Here is a 21948-nt window from a genome sequence, read left to right on the forward strand (position 1 = left end):
AAAATGGAGACAAGTACTTGATGTTTTCTCAATAAAAAAAACTGACGTCGAAATTCATTACTTCCCATAAATCCAACATGAAATTATATGAAATTCCCCATACATGGAATTTGTAAAATATAAAGGAACGTATGAACCGTCCTGTATAGAAAGTGGAATAAAAAGTATGAACCACCCTGTGAAAACGGTGAAAATAAAGAACGAAATGTGAACATGTGGCAACATAGCCAAGTAACGGATTGTCGCCAAAATGTACGCAAAACATACTATGTGGTTCAAAGTATGCGCTCCATATAAGAAATAGAATATATGTAAGAAAATCATGTAAATCGGACCAAAATCGGATATACATATATGATAGATATTCTTGTCAACGCATGTATGTAACAAAAACGTAGCATTTTTACTGTCGCCAAAGTATGCGTTTCACATACATATATATATATATATATATATATATATATATATATATATATATATATATATATATATATATATATATATATATATATATATATATATATATATATATATATATATATATATAAAGGGTGATTTGTTAAGAGCTTGATAACTTTTTAAAAAAAAAAAACGCATAAAATTTGCAAAATCTCATCGGTTCTTTATTTGAAACGTTAGATTGGTCCATGACATTTACTTTTTGAAGATAATTTCATTTAAATGTTGACCGCGGCTGCGTCTTAGGTGGTCCATTCGGAAAGTCCAATTTTGGGCAACTTTTTCGAGCATTTCGGCCGGAATAGCCCGAATTTCTTCGGAAATGTTGTCTTCCAAAGCTGGAATAGTTGCTGGCTTATTTCTGTAGACTTTAGACTTGACGTAGCCCCACAAAAAATAGTCTAAAGGCGTCAAATCGCATGATCTTGGTGGCCAACTTACCGGTCCATTTCTTGAGATGAATTGTTCTCCGAAGTTTTCCCTCAAAATGGCCATAGATTCGCGAGCTGTGTGGCATGTAGCGCCATCTTGTTGAAACCACATGTCAACCAAGTTCAGTTCTTCCATTTTTGGCAACAAAAAGTTTGTTAGCATCGAACGATAGCGATCGCCATTCACCGTAACGTTGCGTCCAACAGCATCTTTGAAAAAATACGGTCCAATGATTCCACCAGCGTACAAACCACACCAAACAGTGCATTTTTCGGGATGCATGGGCAGTTCTTGAACGGCTTCTGGTTGCTCTTCACTCCAAATGCGGCAATTTTGCTTATTTACGTAGCCATTCAACCAGAAATGAGCCTCATCGCTGAACAAAATTTGTCGATAAAAAAGCGGATTTTCTGCCAACTTTTCTAGGGCCCATTCACTGAAAATTCGACGTTGTGGCTCGTTAGTAAGTCTATTCATGATGAAATGTCAAAGCATACTGAGCATCTTTCTCTTTGACACCATGTCTGAAATCCCACGTGATCTGTCAAATACTAATGCATGAAAATCCTAACCTCAAAAGAATCACCCTTTATATATATATAATCATCTAAAGTTCTCACCGCTTTTTTTTTACAGGAAGGACACTACGAGTTCAACCGTATGTCTTTCGGTTTAGTCAATGCGCCTTCAGTGTTCCAGGAGATGATTATGAGAGTGGTTGAGAAAGCGAAACCGGACGTGGTGATAGCTTATCTGGACGATGTTATCATACCGAGTGAGACAGCCGAAGACGGAATAAGAATTTTGAATAAATTTTTAAAAACTTTGGAAGAATGTAATCTAACGCTTCGGTATGATAAATACAGTTTCTTGGCAAATGAACTTGATTTTCTTGGACATCAGATAAACGAAAACGGAGTTAGACCGGGTAGGTCTAAATTGTTGGCAATATAGAAGTAGCGGCAACCAAAGAACGCTACGGAGGTGCGACGATTCATGGGTTGTGCGGATTTTTCCGAAAATTTGTTAAAGACTTCCAAATAATCGCCAAACCTCTCACCCAATTAACAACTAAGATTGGAAGCAGTAATTTTATCTGGGGACCTGAGCAAGAAGAAGCATTCAGTATTTTGAAATAAAGACTTTGTGAGCAACCTGTTCTAGCAATGTACGATTTTACTGCATTACATGAGGCACACATATGCCAGCAGTGTTGGCCTGGCAGGTATTCTGTTACAGACAAAAGACGAGGGACGTTCCTGGCAAGTGGTGATGTATTTTAGCCGAGTATGTAGTGAAACGGAATCTCGAGTCCCTTGCCAGATTCCGAATATATTTGCTTGGTAAACCGTTTCGGATTATAACGGATTGTTCGGCGATTTCGTCTATAAAGGCAAAGACGCAAATAATTCCACGTATTGCAAGATGGTGGATGGCGCTTATGGAAAACGATTTTGAGTGTGTACATCGAGCGGGTAGTAGAATGGCTCATGTAGATGCCATCAGCAGAGCACCCGTTGAAGAATCTGTAGCACAAATTTCAATCGCCACCGACGATTGGTTATTGACCATGCAGCTACATGATGTGGAATTATCGAATATAATTAGAGTTTTGAATGGTGAACGTAAATCGGATCAAGAACAACAAATTCGGATCGATTATAAGCTCGAAAATCAACGGCTGTATAGAAAAAATAATGGGAAATTGTTGTTTGTTGTTCCTAAAGCGGTCAGATGGCGTGTGGTTAAATATTGTCATATGGTTCACTTTGGCATAGAGAAAACTATTCAGAGACTATTTGACCACTTTTGGTTTCCTCGTGTAAGAAAATATGTCAAAGAATACATAGCAGCCTGCGTAGAGTGTTGTTTTTATGAAGCAAAATCAGGCAAGCCAGAAGCCGAGGTGTACGTAAGCAATACGAATCCAACACCGTTCCAGACATTACATGTTGACCATCTAGGACCTTTTGTGCGTAGTAAGAAGGGGTATACGTATATTTTAGCTATCAGTGATGCGTTCACCAAATTTCTGATTGTTCGACCAGTACGGAATACGTCAACATTGCCAGTGGTAAATATATTAAATGAAATGTTTGGATATTTTGGTTTATCAGAACAAATAATCAACCGATAGAGGTACGGCTTTTACCTCTAAGCAGTTCGAAGTCTTTTGTTCCGAATATGATATTTGTCACATAAAGACTGTTGTGAGAACCCCCAGAGGAAACGGCCAAGTTGAGAGGGCTAACGGTATTATCCTGAATTACCTCCGAACTTCAGTGATAAACGCAAAAGATTGGGATAGCTATGTACTACGTATCCAGTGGACGATGAACTCCCAAAAGAGCAATATTACTGGATTTAGTCCACACGAGTTGGTGTTTAACTTCAAGCTTCGAGATGTAATACAAAATAAACCTCTAGCTGCAATAGCTGAACCTGAAGCTGATGTGCCAGTGGAACAGAATCATATTAAGGCTCAGCAGAATACACAAAAATGCCGTGAACAATGGAAAACTCGTTTTGATCAACACCACAGTAAGCCACAGCAAAATATACAAAAATGCCGTGAACAATGGAAAACTCGTTTTGATCAACACCACAGTAAGTCACAACAGTATGACGTGAATGATCTTGTAGTCATTCAAAGCGAACTTCAATCATATGTTGTGACCAAGATTCTTGGCAAGGATCGCTATTTGCTGCAGGACATAAAGGGTATGCAAGTCAGCCAAAAGCCTTTTAGTTCGGTGTATACCGCAGAGAAGTTGAAGAGATGGTGCGTGTTGCCCCCAGAAGATGAACCAGACAACGAAGGCGACATCGAGGCGATGTCTAGTCAGGTAAGGCCGAGCTGTCGTGAATAGGAACCTTTATATTTTTCTTATTGATCATTACTGTATGTATGTATATGTGCAAATCTATATTGTTCCATTATCATTGAATTCATTTTTTTGATTTTCGGTTTGTGATTTTCTTCTTAAAAGTAGTTGTCGTGTAACATTCAACCAGTTCGGTCACATACATTTCTACCTTACATTTATATAAAATTTTCCGTTTATTGATAATTATTTCGAAAGGCCTCCTCAGGACACCATTTATTTTAAAGTAGTTTCTTATTCGAAACAAAAAATAATTTTCACTTGTAGTCGAGTCTGAATTTGGAAATTTAAGTAGTCGTTCAGACGTTTTTAATGGACTTTGATAGCACCCCGTGTAAAAATTGGAGGATCCAATCTTATCTAATAATATCAAATTGGATCTAATTGGATCTGTTCAGATATTGGTTCAGACATAATTAGATATGCACAGATATGGTATATATGGTGCTATATCTGGTTAGATATAATTGCAGATCTCATCATATATAGTATAATATCTAATTATATCTGGCATATCTAATAATATATGCTTGGATAGGACCATATATAGCACTATATCTAATAAGATATGGTAGATATAACATCATATCTGACTATATCATGAACAAGTTAAAAAGATTTTTGAAATACACGTCTAAAAAAAGTAGTCGAGATGTATACACAAAGTTACAGATGGAAAAATAAATTTTGTTTATTTAACGAACTTAGATAATACATTTTAAAGTATTTGGCAGTTGTTTTTTTTTTATTCTAAACTGACTGGCTACTTTAAGTAGCAAACAATCAGTTAGTTTAGAATAACAGGCATACTGCCCAAAAGGTAGTAGTTTGCTTAAATAATAGAACTTCAAACATTAAAAAACATTTAGTAGATTTCGATTATGCAATAACATTTCTGAAGGAGTCGCCCTTTTATATACATGTCCCACGCGGAGATAGTAAATTACATTCTAGTTAAACCATTTTTAATCGCGGGAAACGTTTCCTTCAAAAGAGCAATGGTTTCGTTGCTTGTCGTAATTGTAAAAAGCAAACGTTGCCCAGATCACCAAACAGTCGTACCTTGAGGATGGGGGCTTCTCAACAATACCTTCTTGATTTTCTAAGCAATTTTGCTTATTGACGCAGGCACCGAAGTGGAATGAGCCTCATTAGTCAAGATGATTTTAATGTTTATATAGTAAATTTAATTTAATGCGTTTTACTGTTATTCATTGCGTAAATTGTACTTGTTAAATTTCAAATAACAAAAGTTTCTTCTTTTTCATCTATCATACGTTCTAGTAAATGGGTTCTAATACATAATAAAAGTGCTTCATGTTTTTAGTGTGAACGATCCATCAGTTTTAACAACAACCTCAATGTCATTATGTCAAATGTCAACGCCGTCAGGGGCATCACTTCCAAACAAATTTAACACAAGACAAGTTGAGAAAATCAAGAAATTTTAGTATAATTGTTTTAATTGTGTTCCTTCGATAAAGTGTATATCGCTACCTTTATTGCGGAGATTATGTAGGTAAGTAGATTGTATTTGTTATTTCCTTAGTAGTCATTTTCATATTGTTTTACTATTTTCTAGATTTGGAAAAAAAAGGAAACCTCAGTGGTGTACTGGTTAACATGCCCGCCTTGCATTCAAAAGGTCACGGGTTCAATCCCAGTTCCGACCAACACCAAAAATTATTTCGGCGTTGGATTATCTCCTCGTAGTAATGTTGGTGACATTTCTGCTTCAAAGTTGTTTCAGCCAGTGATGCCAACTCCCGAAGGGTAAAAAGCACCAAAAAATATTATAAAGTGTAACATACAAGTTCCCACCACAAAAACTTCTCCAGCCTGGTGCAATTCAATGTGTTACTACTAAAAAAAAAAAACAAAACAAATAAGGAAAGTCTAAAGTCGGGCGGGGCCGACTATTATACCCTGCACCACTTTGTAGATCCACATTTTCGATACCATATCAAATCCGTCAAATATAAATGCTATAAATAAATGTTTTTGCTCCCTTATACACATATGTAAATCTGACCCCATCTGGACAAAAATTGTTAGACTTCTACAAAATCTATAGATTTAAAATTTCAGTTGGCTAAAGCCCTGGGGTGGAACACCACAGAGCATGTTTGCAATATTTATACCTAAATCCGAAACATTTAAATCTGAAACAACTTTGAGGAAACTTCGCAAAAGTGTATTTATGATTTATCGGTCGATGGATATGTATTAGAAGCATAGACAAAATAGAGTAGTTTTTACAACTTTTCGACGTAGCAGTGTCGATTTTATAAGAAAAATGTGGATATTTTGGCCATTTTTGTCCAAATCGAAAAAAATATATATGGAAGTTTTATCAAAATCTGAACCGATTACAACCAAATTTGACATGTATAGTTACTATATTGATTCCCTGTGCATCCCGTAAATCGGACTACAACTTTGACCTCTGTGGTCATATGACGAAAAATCGGGAGAAAGATATATATGGGAACTATATCTGAATCTGAGCCGACTTCAACCAACATTGGCATGCATAACTAGAACCTTAATTCTACTCCCTGTGCAAAATTTCAAGTAAATCAGAGTACAACTTTGGCTTCTGTGGTATGACCAGTGCAAATCGGGGGAAATATATATGTGGGAACTATATCTAAATCTAAACCGATTTCAAAGAAATTTAGCACACTTGACTACACTACTAATTGTACTCCTATTGCAAAATTTCAAACAAAATTTCAACTATGAACCGATTTTTTCCAAAATCAATAGAGTTCTATTCTCATCTATTCTGATTGGTCTTAAATTGTGAACCAGGCTTTGATTACAAAAATGTGTTCACAGACAGACGGACGGACGGACATGGCTATATCGACTCAGGGCCCCACCCTGATCAATATTGCCAAAGACACCATATGTCTATCTCGTCTCCTTCTGGGTGTTGCAAACATATGCACCAACTTATAATACCCTGCTCCGCAGTGTGGGGCAGGGTATAAAAAAAAACTTCCAAAGATGTATTGTAGAACTTTTCGGTATTGATTTAATTTGAAGCATTTTTACGAATTTATGAACGCATACCTACCCTAATGACATTTTTATCAAGTTCAGAAATTCTGCACTCGTCCCCAGACTTTTAAAAATAATAACAATATTGATTAAAAAAGGATCAATTCCAACTTCATAACTATAAAATTCCATGGCAGTATAGTTGAGTTTCTTAAGCTTTTGACAGCCTAATCAGAATTTTTGTATGAAAAGATGTCGTCAATTATACTCAATACTAGGGCTGTTTTCTTTTAGCACTGGATATGCTAAGCCGTTAAGGACTAAAATAAAACAGAGTACTCGTTTATCCAGGACATCTTCAAAAATATGCAACACTGTCATCGGCTGTTTAAAAACAATCACAGAAAAGAAGTTAAATCTTGCATTTTTAATGTATGAAATGCTTCAATTAGTAATAAATATTTACTGCTGCGATTATTTATGACACTGTATCACTTTTAATTTCATATTTTTCGATAAAATAGTCACAATAAATTGCTATTGTGAATCGAAGAAACGTCACTTTATTCAAATACAATCTGGCAACATCGGCGCGACTTGCACTGACGAGATGTTCTGGATAGAACACCAGTGCAACGATGTTCTGGATAGCCCATACAAATGCTGCATCCAGTGCAAAAAGAAAACAGCCCTACAATTCCGTTTTTTCCGATTTTAACGATATTAACTACGTTCTTTAGACACATAGTTTAGGGAGTTAACGTTTTTACATTTTGAAGAAATTTTTGAAAATTTCAAAACAAATTTGGAAAATTTTGGGGAAAAATTCGGAAACAAAACGTGGAGTACTTTGGCTTTTCGAGTTTTGCCAAAATTCGTACAAATAATTATGATTTTCCAAACTCCACAGCAAACGTAGAATTTTTTAAGCAGAAAACCTAAAATTAGATGATAGCTGGAGAAAAATTCATTATTCTCATTATTATTGATGGAATATTCTGTTACAAAAAATAACCTAAAATGAAATAACTCAAGTTGATTTAATACCAAAATTCTAGTACAGTATAATAAGAAACCACATATATATGTTTTGGAAAACCCGAGACTTCTTTAGTTTAAAAATATTGAATTTTTAAATAAAAATGTTACTCAATTAATAACAATATTTTAGAAAAATAGATTTTTTATACAAAATAACGAAATATTTTTGTTTAACCAGAAAATTATTTTTATGGTAATGTTAAACTGATTTATTTATATATTTATTTATTGAAATGCATAGTTGTGTACATTAATTTTCCGTTTGGTATATGAAATAAATACTTTTGTTTTGTGTTTACCCAAAAAATATGTTTAATTTTAATATTATTTATATTGCCGATTTTTAACGATTTTTAAAATGCAAGTGCCGATTATGACAATTTTTATCGAAAAAAGTGACGATTTTTCTTGAAATTTTAGTGGCAGCCCTGCTCCAAACTCACTTGTATACTACTTAAGTTTGGATCCACTCTCACCACTACTTGTAAATATTTTATTTTATCTTGTTACCTTAGTATTTAAGTTATTGACTAATGAATTAGTGGGTCAGTTCTAATTTGATCGTTCTTTGGATAGGTTTAAACCTCATAACTTAAATAAGATGACGTTTTAAACAAACACTAGGTTAGGTTAGGTTAAAGTGGCAGCCCGATTAAGATTCAGGCTCACTTAGACTATTCAGTCCATTGTGATACCACATTAACTAAAAGTACCTATTACATATGGGCACTTCTAGTTTTAACCGCTGAACCTTCTTGATTATTTTTCTTTGTTGAACCAACCAGATTGTTCCAAAAACAGTAGCAGACTGCTTAAGTTAACGTTTTCCAGATCCGCCAGTAAGCTGAAGCTATATGCTCCTAAAAGTTGCTTGCGCTTTACACAAAATGCAGGACACTCACACAAGAGGTGTTTAATTGATTCTTTTTCCTCCGCATCATGACAGCTCATACAATAGTCATTATACTTCGCGCCAATAGTTTTTGCAAAATCGCCTATCAGGCAGCGACCCGTTATAGCAGATATCAGGAGTGATATCTGACGTCTCGAGAACATTAGCATATCTAGTGTGCGGTTTAAGTTGAAATGGGGCCATATTTGCTTGGTGTCGTTACAACCCTTGCAATTCTCCCATCGAACATTTGCCATCATAACAGCCTTCTCACGCAGCATGAGCTTGCAGGTAGCTAGGGGCATACCAACAAATTCTAGTTCCCCTGGAATATGTAAGGTAGTCCCTAGCCTTGCCAACTCATCCGCTTCGCAGTTCCCCGGTATGTTCCTATGGCCAGGCACCCATATTAGGTGAATATTGTACTGCTCAGCCATCTCATTGAGAGATTTGCGGCAGTCGATGGCCGTTTTCGAGTTGAGGAACACAGAGTCCAAGGATTTTATTGCAGGTTGACTGTCTGAGTATATATTAATGCCCACATTTTTTGGAACATTACTTCTCAGCCAATTCGCCACCTCTCTTATTGCTAATATTTCAGCCTGAAAAACACTACAGTGATTAGGTAATCTTTTCGCTATTCGAAGTTCCAGATCATTAGAATATACTCCGAACCCCACTTGTCCATCCAATTTGGAGCCATCAGTGTAGAAATCTATATATTCTTTATTCCCCGGGGTCTGTGTGCACCACGCCTCACTGTTGGGGATTAGAGTCTCAAACTTTTTGTCGAAAAGTGGACTCGCCAAAGTGTAATCCACTACGTTAGGCACATCTGGCATTGTTTTGAGGACAGAACTGTGACCGTAACCTTTTTCCGACCACAGCGATAGTTCGCGCAACCGCACAGCCGTTGTTGCAGCTGACTGTTTGGCCAAAATGTCTAAAGGCAATAGATGCAGCACGACATTAAGGGAATTTGTTCCTGTCTTGCTGAATGCGCCTGAAATACACAAACACGCCATACGCTGAACTTTATCTAAACAAGTCGGTTTCTGAAGTGCCGGCCACCAGACTACAACACCATATAGCATTATAGGTCTAACCACTGCCGTGTATAGCCAATGCACAATTTTTGGTTTCAGTCCCCACTTTTTTCCTATTGCCTTTTTGCACGAGTACAAAGCTACAGTTGCCTTTCTCGCCCTTTCTTCAATATTAAGCTTAAAGTTCAGCTTCCTGTCCAAAATAACGCCAAGGTATTTTGCACATTCACCAAAGGGAATTTCAATACCCCCTAAGGAAATAGGCCTAACCGTGGGAGTTTTGCGATCGTTGCAGTACATGACTAATTCTGTCTTTGCAGGATTTACCCCAAGACCATTGTCTTTCGCCCATTTCTCAGTCATCCGGAGGGCCCTCTGAATAATATCTCTGATTGTGGATGGGAATTTTCCCCTGACTGCCAGAGCCACATCATCTGCGTATGCCACCACTTTTATCCTTTCTTTTTCTAGAGTAACCAGAAGGCTATTTATAGCAACATTCCAAAGAAGAGGTGATAGGACTCCTCCTTGGGGAGTGCCTCTGTTCACATACCTTTGTATGTTTGCTTGTCCTAGTGTGGCTGAAATACGTCTCTTCATTAGCAGTTCGTCTAACAGCCTGAGTATACATGGATCAACATTCAGAGTTGTCAGTCCATTTAATATCGAGCTCGGATGGACATTATTGAACGCCCCTTCGATGTCCAGAAACGCCACGACTGTGTATTCTTTGACAGATAGTGAGCTTTCAATAAAGCTGACTAGTTCATGTAGTGCGGTCTCAGTAGACCTGCCCTTCGAGTATGCATGCTGTCGTTTCGAGAACAAACTTGAATCGATGCTAGTTCTAAGATAAATATCTATCATCCTCTCCAGAGTCTTAAGTAGGAATGAGGATAAGCTGATTGGTCGGAAATCCTTCGCCCTCGAGTGAGAGGCTTTTCCCGCTTTAGGTATGAAAACGACTTTTGTTTCCCTCCACTTTCCTGGGATATATGATAAGTTGATACATCCTTTATATATCACCGACAACCAGGGGATAATTTTGTCAGTTACAGCTTGTAACTCCGCCGGAGTAATTCCATCAGGTCCAGGGGATTTGAATGGTCCAAAGCTATTTAGCGCCCATCTTATTCTAGTTTCCGATACAATTTCCTCGACAGGAAACGACCGCTGAGCAACTGTGGCACCGCCAGTACATGGTTCAACCGTCTGATTTCCAGGAAAATGTGTGTCCAATAGTACCTCCAGCGTCTCCTTACTGGACGTTGTCCAATTGCCCTCCGATGTTTTAATGAAACCTGGAGCGGAGTTGGTGGATGCTAGAACCTTCCGTAGTCTGGAAGCCTCGGACGTATTCTCAATACTGCTGCAGTAAGCATTCCAAGAGTTATGCTGAGCCTTTCTCAGTTCTCGCTTGTATCCTCTCAGATTCTTCTTGTAAGCGTCCCAGTCCTCAGGGGCTCTGGTGGACTTTGCCTTGTTAAAGAGCTTCCTGCAGGATTTCCTCATATTACTTAATTCCGTAGACCACCATGGTGGTCGATGTTTCCCCCTTGGCTTTCCTCTAGGGCATGCAGCTTTCAGTGAGATGTTGAAGGCCTTAGTAATCCGCTCCACTGCGTGTTCGATATCTTGCACATTTCTCATATTTGTCTCTGTTATTTCCGGTATCATCATATTGAACGATTCCCTATACCTATTCCAGTCAGCTTTCCTAACATTTGGCGGAAATATGATCTTGGTGATATGAACATCAAATTTGAAACTGATGTAGCGATGATCTGAGAAGCTGTGTTCACTTAAAACCTGCCACTCAGATATCATTTCATTTAGTTCTTGCGAGGCCAAGGTGATGTCCAAAACCTCTTGCCTGTTTTTAGTGACAAAGGTTGGGACATCTCCCTTGTTGCAAACTACCAGATTAGTACGCAAAATAAACTCTATTAGCGACTCTCCCCTTTCATTAGTATCACTACTTTCCCATATACTATGATGTGCATTCGCATCGCATCCCATAATGAGTTTCGCCTTTGTTTTCAGTGACTCCTCCACTAAGGTCTTAACGGCATATGGAGGCATCTCCCTGTCATGTCCCATGTAGACCGAAGATACCCAATATTTGCATTTGGCTATTTCTAAACTTGCAACGACAGTGTCTGTATTGCACATTGAGGGAAGCAGAAACAAATTGAGCTCGTTTTTAGCAATTATACAGGCTCGATTTACATCATTACCAGTATACTGCAATAGTTTGAACCCCGGAGTACTTAATTCACATATTTTGTTTTTGTAAACATATGGTTCTTGAATAAGAACTATATCTATGTCCCCTTTCATCAGGAGAACTTTTAAGGCAGCACATGCAGCCTTACAATGATGAAGATTTATCTGGAGGATCCGTAGGACCATCGAGATTTTCAACAACCGTCACATCAGCCGCTTCGATCGAGTCATCAAGAATGTCCTCTTCAGAGATATCGGTGACTCTCGCAATAACCATAGGTTCGACTTTGGTGAGTTCTGAGGCAATAGAAGCCTCCTCACGCATACGGTATCTATCCATGTCTTCAACTTTGGTATCTCCCTCGACTTCGCAAGAGGATCCGCTTACTTCTGATTCAGACAGAGGCTTGTCCATTTCTGAATCCTTTAGCTGATCGTTTTTATACACCTTCATTTGGATATAATGAAAGCCATAACATACACGGCCCTGGGACTTTGCCAGATGTGGCAAAGACTGAGTGTTCAATATAAACACTGCATGCCGTCTTGGTCCATCCACTTCATCCAAACGGCCAACCTTCCAATCAGCTGTTGGAAGATCTGGATTGCATCGTTTCAGTCTATTTAAAATAGATTCAGGGTCAGAAGGGTTTGCAGGTATCCAGGCATGTGCTCTAGGTCTAGCCGGTATGTCTTTCTTCTCGACTAACTCTAGAGCAGCTCCTTCCCAAACTTCACCAATTAGTATCAGAGCAGCTTTAAAACATTCTATGGACCTCTGGTCCTCAAATGCGACTAGCTTAAATCGTCCTTGATACCAACCAGCCTCTTGGTGTCGAGGATCTGGGCCGGGAAACTTTTCCAGTACCTGTGAGTAGACGACAGATAGAGCATTCTCAATTTCCCCCCATTTTTGCTTTGGAACCATACCGTCCAATGCTCCTTTATTAATGATAGCCATCACAAGGCTATCTTTAGCAACTGAGGCAAACGATCTTTGATCCCTTTTGGAGGATGGCAGCTCATCCGGCGATCGTTCCCTTTTTCCAGTCTCAAGAATTCCTTGAGCCCATTTTAAGGAATCGCTTTGTTTAGCCGACAACGTGCTTGGGTCGACTGATCCTAACTTCTTTAGGATAAACAAAGCATTTCTGCGTTCCTTGATTCTCTTTCGTGAGGGATTACCTCCTTTTGATGTCGTTACCTTAGAAAAAGTTCGACTTGTCAGTGTGTCGCCACCTGTCGACCCGTCTACAGGTCGACTAATTGGGCCTAACTCTTGGTCATTGCCCAGATTTATAACTCCAGTCGATACCCGTCCACTGGGCCCTGAAGTTAGCAACCCAGTGGATGACTTGGAATTTCGCTGCATGGTGGCTTAATATCCCACCACACTTGAAATTCGTAGTAGGTACCTATTACTATGAGTTTATCCGCTATTGAAAAAACACGTCCGTTCCGTTCGACGGTTGAATAGGAATCAAACACTAACATTAAATAGTTTCCTTTGAGAAACTAAAAACATTAGTCATGGAGATGCTATGTATTCGGATCCATGACAAAGTTTGTTTATTTCAATAGGAGAAATTTTGATGTAATTTCAATTTCTCGATTATCCTTTATTTGCTAGAAAATATATGTATGTAGTTCCACAAAAAATATTTAATATCGCACTCTCAACACCTATAAGAACTTCATCGAAACTTAATCTTAATTTGTTATAATCGATTGAGAAAGAAATGAGAAAGTGTGCAGTGATGCCAACTCCCGAAGGGCAAAAAGCACCAAAATACCACATTCCTTCAATTCTTTACTAAAAAAAAAAAACACTTCACACTTTTGTGTATTAATTTCAGGCAGTTTTAATTTTCCTCAACCTCTATTTTCTGAACCATAATGGTATATAATCTAATAGTTCTTATTGATAAGAAACTTAATTTCATGACTACATCTGGAATGGTTCAAAAGTTATTGAAAAAGCAAAAGTTTCCCTTTTTCGAATTCATATGCACCTCTATTGTAACGCCTTTCAAAACATTTTTTCGACATTAAATTTGGAAATATTAATATTTGGAGGGAGTCTATTTCTTATATCAGTTATGAGTGCTTTGTGAATTTTATATAAACGTTTAAATGACATCTTTATCACGTTCAGAAATTCGTCACTCGTCCTTTGACATTTCTAAAGAATACCCTACAATATAGTTTCTCAAGGTATTGAAAGTCTATTCTAAATTTTTGTATGAGAAGATATCGTCAATTAAATTTAATACTTTTCAAAAGCACCAAAAGCACTAAATGAAAATGCCAGAAAGCACCAAGTTGGTGCTTTTTTTGAAAAGGCACTAAAAAGGCAATTTGGTGCTTTTTGGAAATCAAAAAGCACTAAATTTGGTGCTAAAAGCACCAAATTGGCATCACTGGTTTCAGCGCAACGTGAAATGCCGATAGGACTCGATTATAACAAGGAGGTCCCATGTTATTGAGCTAAACATTGAATCGAGCAGTAGTCAGTGATAAGTGAGATGTTGATTACTGTGGTATCATTATGGTCTGAATAGTATGAATGAGCCTACAATAACAGCCTATCGCTATATCTAACCTAATCCCGAATACACTTTAAATGTGAGTATTAAAAGCAACATAAAAGTATATGGCAATTTTTATTGCAACTAATACTTGCTTACATTGTTCAATACAATTCCTATATTTGTTTAATAATTGTTTTTTACTTTAATTTCATTGCAGATTGCCTTAACGATGTAATATTTTAGTCGCGTGTCTAAGTCCAAAGCAGAAAAAACAAACTAAAAACCCCTGGACAACACTCTAACTCAACTGTCAATACCTCTTAAATAGCTTTGATGGATCAATCAATTTAAATATATTTATTATGCATATACTTTTTGTTTGTATTATTAAATAAAACAATTGATCTCATTTTATATACAAATTATAGGCTTTTATGTGTTGAAAGATCTCGAAAGATACAACTGTATCAAATAATATACAATTATATTAAATTAGATCTGATTAGATGTGTCCCATTTTTCGGATCTGCTCAGATCTGACCATATCTTGGCTCAGATTTAACCATATCAAATCAGATCCCCCAATTTTTACACGGACATGAAGAAAACACCTGGAATAATTAATAAAATTTGTTTCCTAGAATCAAGTACGCAAAACTCCAACCGTCAATGCTTTCTTCAGTGTACGATTAGATACCATTTCAATCACAGAAAATCGAATGAAAATTTCGTGATTTAGGTCTTGGGCCATGTTTTATATATTTTTGGACAATTTTAACCTCTATACTCGAATGTGCGCAAAAAGTAGAATAGTAGGATTGAGCAATATAAGAATATGGATGAAAATTCGGAAATTTATTGTATTCTCTCAAGAAGCAGAATCGGGAGATTATTCTTCATGGGGCAATGCCAATATAAACCAAATGCGTGACTGTTGTTGTCTTTAACTACCTCTAAGTTGAAAGTTTCAGTAAACTTTTTGTAATGTTGTATTTCGACTTTTGATGTTAACTAAAATTGTCGACCTTTTCAAATAGTATATTTTTTAAAATTTTAAAAAAGTTGAAAAGTCGACGTTTTGATTCCTATGAAACCGCTAAATCGTAACATTCCTTTCTGATTTACTTACCTTTTTTAATAAAAGCACTATGTACAATAATATAATACATCTTAAGGCATTTTCTTCGAAAATGGAAATTTGGTCCGCTGGAGGGAGTTTTGGTCCGATTTTGGAAAAAAAAATTGGTCCAAAATAAATTTTCGTTGTAGCAACGCTGGTCATAGTAAAGACAACAACAGTCACGCATTTGGTTTATATTGGCATTGCCCCATGAAGAATAATCTCCCGATTCTGCTTCTTGAGAGAATAGAATAAATTTCCGAATTTTCATCCATATTCTTATATTGCTCAATCTTACTATTCTACTTTTTGCGCACATTCGAGTATAGAGGTTAATATTGTCCAAAAATATATAAAACATGGCCCAAGACCTAAATCACGAAATTTTCATTCGATTTTCTGTGATTGAAATGGTATCTAATCGTACACTGTAGAAAGCATTGACGGTTGGAGTTTTGCGTACTTGATTCTAGGAAACAAATTTTATTAATTATTCCAGGTGTTTTCTTCATGTCCCGTGTAAAAATTGGGGGATCTGATTTGATATGGTTAGATCTGAGCCAAGATATGGTCAGATCTGAGCAGATCCGAAAAATGAGACACATCTAATCAGATCTAATTTAATATAATTGTATATTTTTGATACAGTTGTATCTTTCGAGATCTTTCAACACATAAAAGCCCATAATTTGTATATAAAATGAGATCAATTGTTTTATTTAATAATACAAACAAAAAGTATATGCATAATAAATATATTTAAATTGATTGATCCATCAAAGCTATTTAAGAGGTATTGACAGTTGAGTTAGAGTGTTGTCCAGGGGCTTTTAGTTTGTTTTTTCTGCTTTGACTAAAATATTACATCGTTAAGGCAATCTGCAATGAAATTAAAGTAAAAAACAATTATTAAACAAATATAGGAATTGTATTGAACAATGTAAGCAAGTATTAGTTGCAATAAAAATTGCCATATACTTTTATGTTGCTTTTAATACTCACATTTAAAGTGTATTCGGGATTAGGTTAGATATAGCGATAGGCAGTTATTGTAGGCTCATTCATACTATTCAGACCATAATGATACCACAGTAATCAACATCTCACTTATCACTGACTACTGCTCGATTCAATGTTTAGCTCAATAACATGGGACCTCCTTGTTATAATCGAGTCCTATCGGCATTTCACGTTGCGCTGAAACAACTTTGAAGCAGAAATGTCACCAACATTACTACGAGGAGATAATCCAACGCCGAAATAATTTTTGGTGTTGGTCGGAACTGGGATTGAACCCGTGACCTTTTGAATGCAAGGCGGGCATGTTAACCAGTACACCACTGAGGTTTCCTTTTTTTCCAAATCTAGAAAATAGTAAAACAATATGAAAATGACTACTAAGGAAATAACAAATACAATCTACTTACCTACATAATCTACGCAATAAAGGTAGCGATATACACTTTATCGAAGGAACACAATTAAAACAATTATACTAAAATTTCTTGATTTTCTCAACTTGTCTTGTGTTAAATTTGTTTGGAAGTGATGCCCCTGACGGCGTTGACATTTGACATAATGACATTGAGGTTGTTGTTAAAACTGATGGATCGTTCACACTAAAAACATGAAGCACTTTTATTATGTATTAGAACCCATTTACTAGAACGTATGATAGATGAAAAAGAAGAAACTTTTGTTATTTGAAATTTAACAAGTACAATTTACGCAATGAATAACAGTAAAACGCATTAAATTAAATTTACTATATAAACATTAAAATCATCTTGACTAATGAGGCTCATTCCACTTCGGTGCCTGCGTCAATAAGCAAAATTGCTTAGAAAATCAAGAAGGTATTGTTGAGAAGCCCCCATCCTCAAGGTACGACTGTTTGGTGATCTGGGCAACGTTTGCTTTTTACAATTACGACAAGCAACGAAACCATTGCTCTTTTGAAGGAAACGTTTCCCGCGATTAAAAATGGTTTAACTAGAATGTAAATTACTATCTCCGCGTGGGACATGTATATAAAAGGGCGACTCCTTCAGAAATGTTTTTTAATGTTTGAAGTTCTATTATTTAAGCAAACTACTACCTTTTGGGCAGTATGCCTGTTATTCTAAACTAACTGATTGTTTGCTACTTAAAGTAGCCAGTTAGTTTAGAATAAAAAAACAACTGCCAAATACTTTAAAATGTATTATCTAAGTTCGTTAAATAAACAAAATTTATTTTTCCATCTGTAACTTTGTGTATACATCTCGACTAGTTTTTTAGACGTGTATTTCAAAAATCTTTTTAACTTGTTCATGATATAGTCAGATATGATGTTATATCTACCATATCTTATTAGATATAGTGCTATATATGGTCCTATCCAAGCATATATTATTAGATATGCCAGATATAATTAGATATTATACTATATATGATGAGATCTGCAATTATATCTAACCAGATATAGCACCATATATACCATATCTGTGCATATCTAATTATGTCTGAACCAATATCTGAACAGATCCAATTAGATCCAATTTGATATTATTAGATAAGATTGGATCCTCCACTTTTTACGCGGGGTGCTATCAAAGTCCATTAAAAACGTCTGAACGACTACTTAAATTTCCATATTCAGACTCGACTACAAGTGAAAATTATTTTTTGTTTCGAATAAGAAACTACTTTAAAATAAATGGTGTCCTGAGGAGGCCTTTCGAAATAATTATCAATAAACGGAAAATTTTATATAAAAGTAAGGTAGAAATTTATGTGACCGAACTGGTTGAATGTTACACGACAACTACTTTTAAGAAGAAAATCACAAAACGAAAATCAAAAAAATGAATTCAATGATAATGGAACAATATAGATTTGCACATATACATACATACAGTAATGATCAATAAGAAAAATATAAAGGTTCCTATTCACGACAGCTCGGCCTTTCCTGACTAGACATCGCCTCGATGTCGCCTTCGTTGTCTGGTTCATCTTCTGGGGGCAACACGCACCATCTCTTCAACTTCTCTGCGGTATACACCGAACTAAAAGTCTTTTGGCTGACTTGCATACCCTTTATGTCCTGCAGCAAATAGCGATCCTTGCCAAGAATCTTGGTCACAACATATGGCCCTCTAAAACGTGGTTCCAACTTTCGTGATTCGCCCGTTGATTGAAGTTCGCTTTGAATGACTACAAGATCATTCACGTCATACTGTTGTGGCTTACTATGGTGTTGATCAAAACGAGTTTTCCATTGTTCACGGCATTTTTGTATATTCTGCTGTGGCTTACTGTGGTGTTGTTCAAAACGAGTTTTCCATTGTTCACGGCATTTTTGTGTATTCTGCTGAGCCTTAATATGATTCTGTTCCACTGGCACATCAGCTTCAGGTTCAGCTATTGCAGCTAGAGGTTTATTTTGTATTACATCTCGAAGCTTGAAGTTAAACACCAACTCGTGTGGACTAAATCCAGTAATATTGCTCTTTTGGGAGTTCATCGTCCACTGGATACGTAGTACATAGCTATCCCAATCTTTTGCGTTTATCACTGAAGTTCGGAGGTAATTCAGGATAATACCGTTAGCCCTCTCAACTTGGCCGTTTCCTCTGGGGGTTCTCACAACAGTCTTTATGTGACAAATATCATATTCGGAACAAAAGCCTTCGAACTGCTTAGAGGTAAAAGCCGTACCTCTATCGGTGATTATTCGTTCTGGTAAACCAAAATATCCAAACATTTCATTTAATATATTTACCACTGGCAATGTTGACGTATTCCGTACTGGTCGAACAATCAGAAATTTGGTGAACGCATCACTAATAGCTAAAATATACGTATACCCCTTCTTACTACGCACAAAAGGTCCTAGATGGTCAACATGTAATGTCTGGAACGGTGTTGGATTCGTATTGCTTACGTACATCTCGGCTTCTGGCTTACCTGATTTTGCTTTCTAAAAACAACACTCTACGCAGACTGCTATGTATTTTTTGACATATTTTCTTACACGAGGAAACCAAAAGTGGTCAAATAGTCTCTGAATAGTTTTCTCTATGCCAAAGTGACCCATATGACAATATTTAACCACACGCCAACAAACGACAATTTCCCATTACTTTTTCTATACAGCCGTTGATTTTCGAGCTTATAATCGATCCGAATTTGTTGTTCTTGATCCGATTTACGTTCACCATTCAAAACTCTAATTATATTCGATAATTCCACATCATGTAGCTGCATGGTCAATAACCAATCGTCGGTGGCGATTGAAATTTGTGCTACAGATTCTTCAACGGGTGCTCTGCTGATGGCATCTACATAAGCCATTCTACTACCCGCTCGATGTACACACTCAAAATCGTATTCCATAAGCGCCACCATCTTGCAACACGTGGATTATCTGCGTCTTTGCCTTTATAGACGAAATCGCCGAACAATCCGTTATAATCCGAAACGGTTTACCAAGCAAATATATTCGGAATCTGGCAAGGGACTCGAGATTCCGTTTCACTACACACTCGGCTAAAATACATCACCACTTGCCAGGAACGTCCCTCGTCTTTAAACAAATTTTCGGAAAAATCCGCACAACCCCATGAATCGACGCACCTCCGTAGCGTTCTTTGGTTGCCGGTACTTCTCTATTGCCAACAATTTAGACCTACCCGGTCTAACTCCGTTTTCGTTTATCTGATGTCCAAGAAAATCAAGGTCATTTGCCAAGAAACTGCATTTATTATACCGAAGAGTTAGATTACATTCTTCCAAAGTTTTTAAAAATTTATTCAAAATTCTTATTCCGTCTTCGGCTGTCTCACTCGGTACGATAACACTCTCATAATCATCTCCTGGAACACTGAAGGCGCATTGACTAAACCGAAAGGCATACGGTTGAACTCGTAGTGTCCTTCCTGTGTGATAAAAGCGGTGAGAGCTTTAGATGATTCTTCTACCTCGATCTGATGATAACCCATCTTCATATCTAAAGTCGTGAAATATTTACTACCAGTGAGTTGTGCCATAACCCTTTCCGACCTATAGCCGATCCACGTGATAGATTTTCCTAAATTTTTCAATTCTGTTATTTATGTGTACATAGAACATTTTAAATTATTAAGTTTGTTCAGTTTGATCCTGTATCCTGTTTTTTCAGGATACGTACAATTGTTGCAGTCCGGTAAATTCCGGTAAAAGTCCGGACGTAAAAATATCAAAAAACACAAAATAATCACGAAGTTACTGTTTGCATACAATATTTAAAATGTTTTCTTATTGAAAACACTTGTTTGATGAAATATTCCACAATTTAAATAATTTTAATATATTTGCAAACTTACATCTTCCACTCATTTTTACAAATGCGCAAAGTACACTGCTGAAACTACAAAAGTAATATGAAAAGCAAATATTTATAACGGTTCTTCACATTCTTAGACAAAGAGAGAGCATACGCCATTATTTTTTTGCCGCTCTTATCGCAGTACGTCATATATTAAAGAAATTATAGAGACTTAAACTTACCCGCACAATTGTGCGTACACGGTCGGAAAGGGATAATATCCTCGATTATAGGCATCGGGAATGGTTGTCGAATCGTAGCCTTGTTTAAACGGCGGTAGTCAACGCACATTCGAAATTCTCCGTTCTTCTTCTCATTTAACACTATTGGTGACGAAAACGGTGGTGTGGATGGTCGTATTATTCCCGCATTAATCATATCGTTTATGATTTCACGCACTATTGAACTTCTTGGAAAAGGTAATCGATAGGGTTTCATACAAATAGCCTCGTCCGTCGATAGCCGTATGCTCATTTTCACGACATTACACTTTCCAATCGTCCTTCAAATCGTTTAATCACTTTGTTCAAATTTTCCACAGTCTCACCGGATAGAGTTTCGTTTATGTTATTAATATTTTTCTCTTGCACATAGCAGTTCCGACCATTGAACACAACACATGTATTGTCCGAACATAAGAAATCTCTGCCAACTAAAATATCGCAACCGAGTTTTTCCTCCTCGACTATCAAAAGTGAACCCTCGAGGATGACCTCATCGATTTTCACTTCAGCGTTTATTGTCTCAGTGCATTCATATTGACCGCCACCAAAACCAACAAGTCGTACGTAACACTTCTCACTATTTCCGAGATCCGCAGCAATGGACCTTCTCACTAGGCTACGCGCACTACCACCCAGCAAAAAAAAATTGGAAGTAGTTCCACAAACATTTCTTTTAAAGCCCATCCCAGAATCCCCCATCGAGTTTTTTCAACTTCCGATGCGGTCCTTTTGGACA

The 21948-nt window shown here is 36.9% G+C and overlaps 1 protein-coding gene and 3 long non-coding RNA genes across 4 annotated transcripts in view; 2 read left to right on the top strand and 2 right to left on the bottom strand.

Moving 5' to 3' along the window:
- Cdc2rk (cyclin-dependent kinase 10) overlaps positions 1-21948 on the bottom strand; it is a 75658-nt gene that overhangs the window by 47519 nt on the left and 6191 nt on the right. The gene's annotated exons all lie outside the window — the stretch shown is intronic.
- Positions 5025-5788, top strand: LOC142229690 (uncharacterized). Its single transcript, XR_012720463.1, has 2 exons — positions 5025-5295; positions 5359-5788. It is a non-coding gene; the product is annotated as an uncharacterized LOC142229690 (long non-coding RNA).
- On the top strand, positions 14421-14940 carry LOC142228733 (uncharacterized). The gene is made up of 2 exons (XR_012720253.1): positions 14421-14612; positions 14736-14940. It is a non-coding gene; the product is annotated as an uncharacterized LOC142228733 (long non-coding RNA).
- On the bottom strand, positions 16327-17316 carry LOC142230306 (uncharacterized). The gene is made up of 3 exons (XR_012720640.1): positions 17066-17316; positions 16641-17002; positions 16327-16517 (listed from the first exon to the last, which is right to left on the bottom strand). It is a non-coding gene; the product is annotated as an uncharacterized LOC142230306 (long non-coding RNA).

This window comes from Haematobia irritans, chromosome 3, assembly GCF_050003625.1.
Source record: "Haematobia irritans isolate KBUSLIRL chromosome 3, ASM5000362v1, whole genome shotgun sequence".
NCBI lineage: Eukaryota > Metazoa > Arthropoda > Insecta > Diptera > Muscidae > Haematobia > Haematobia irritans.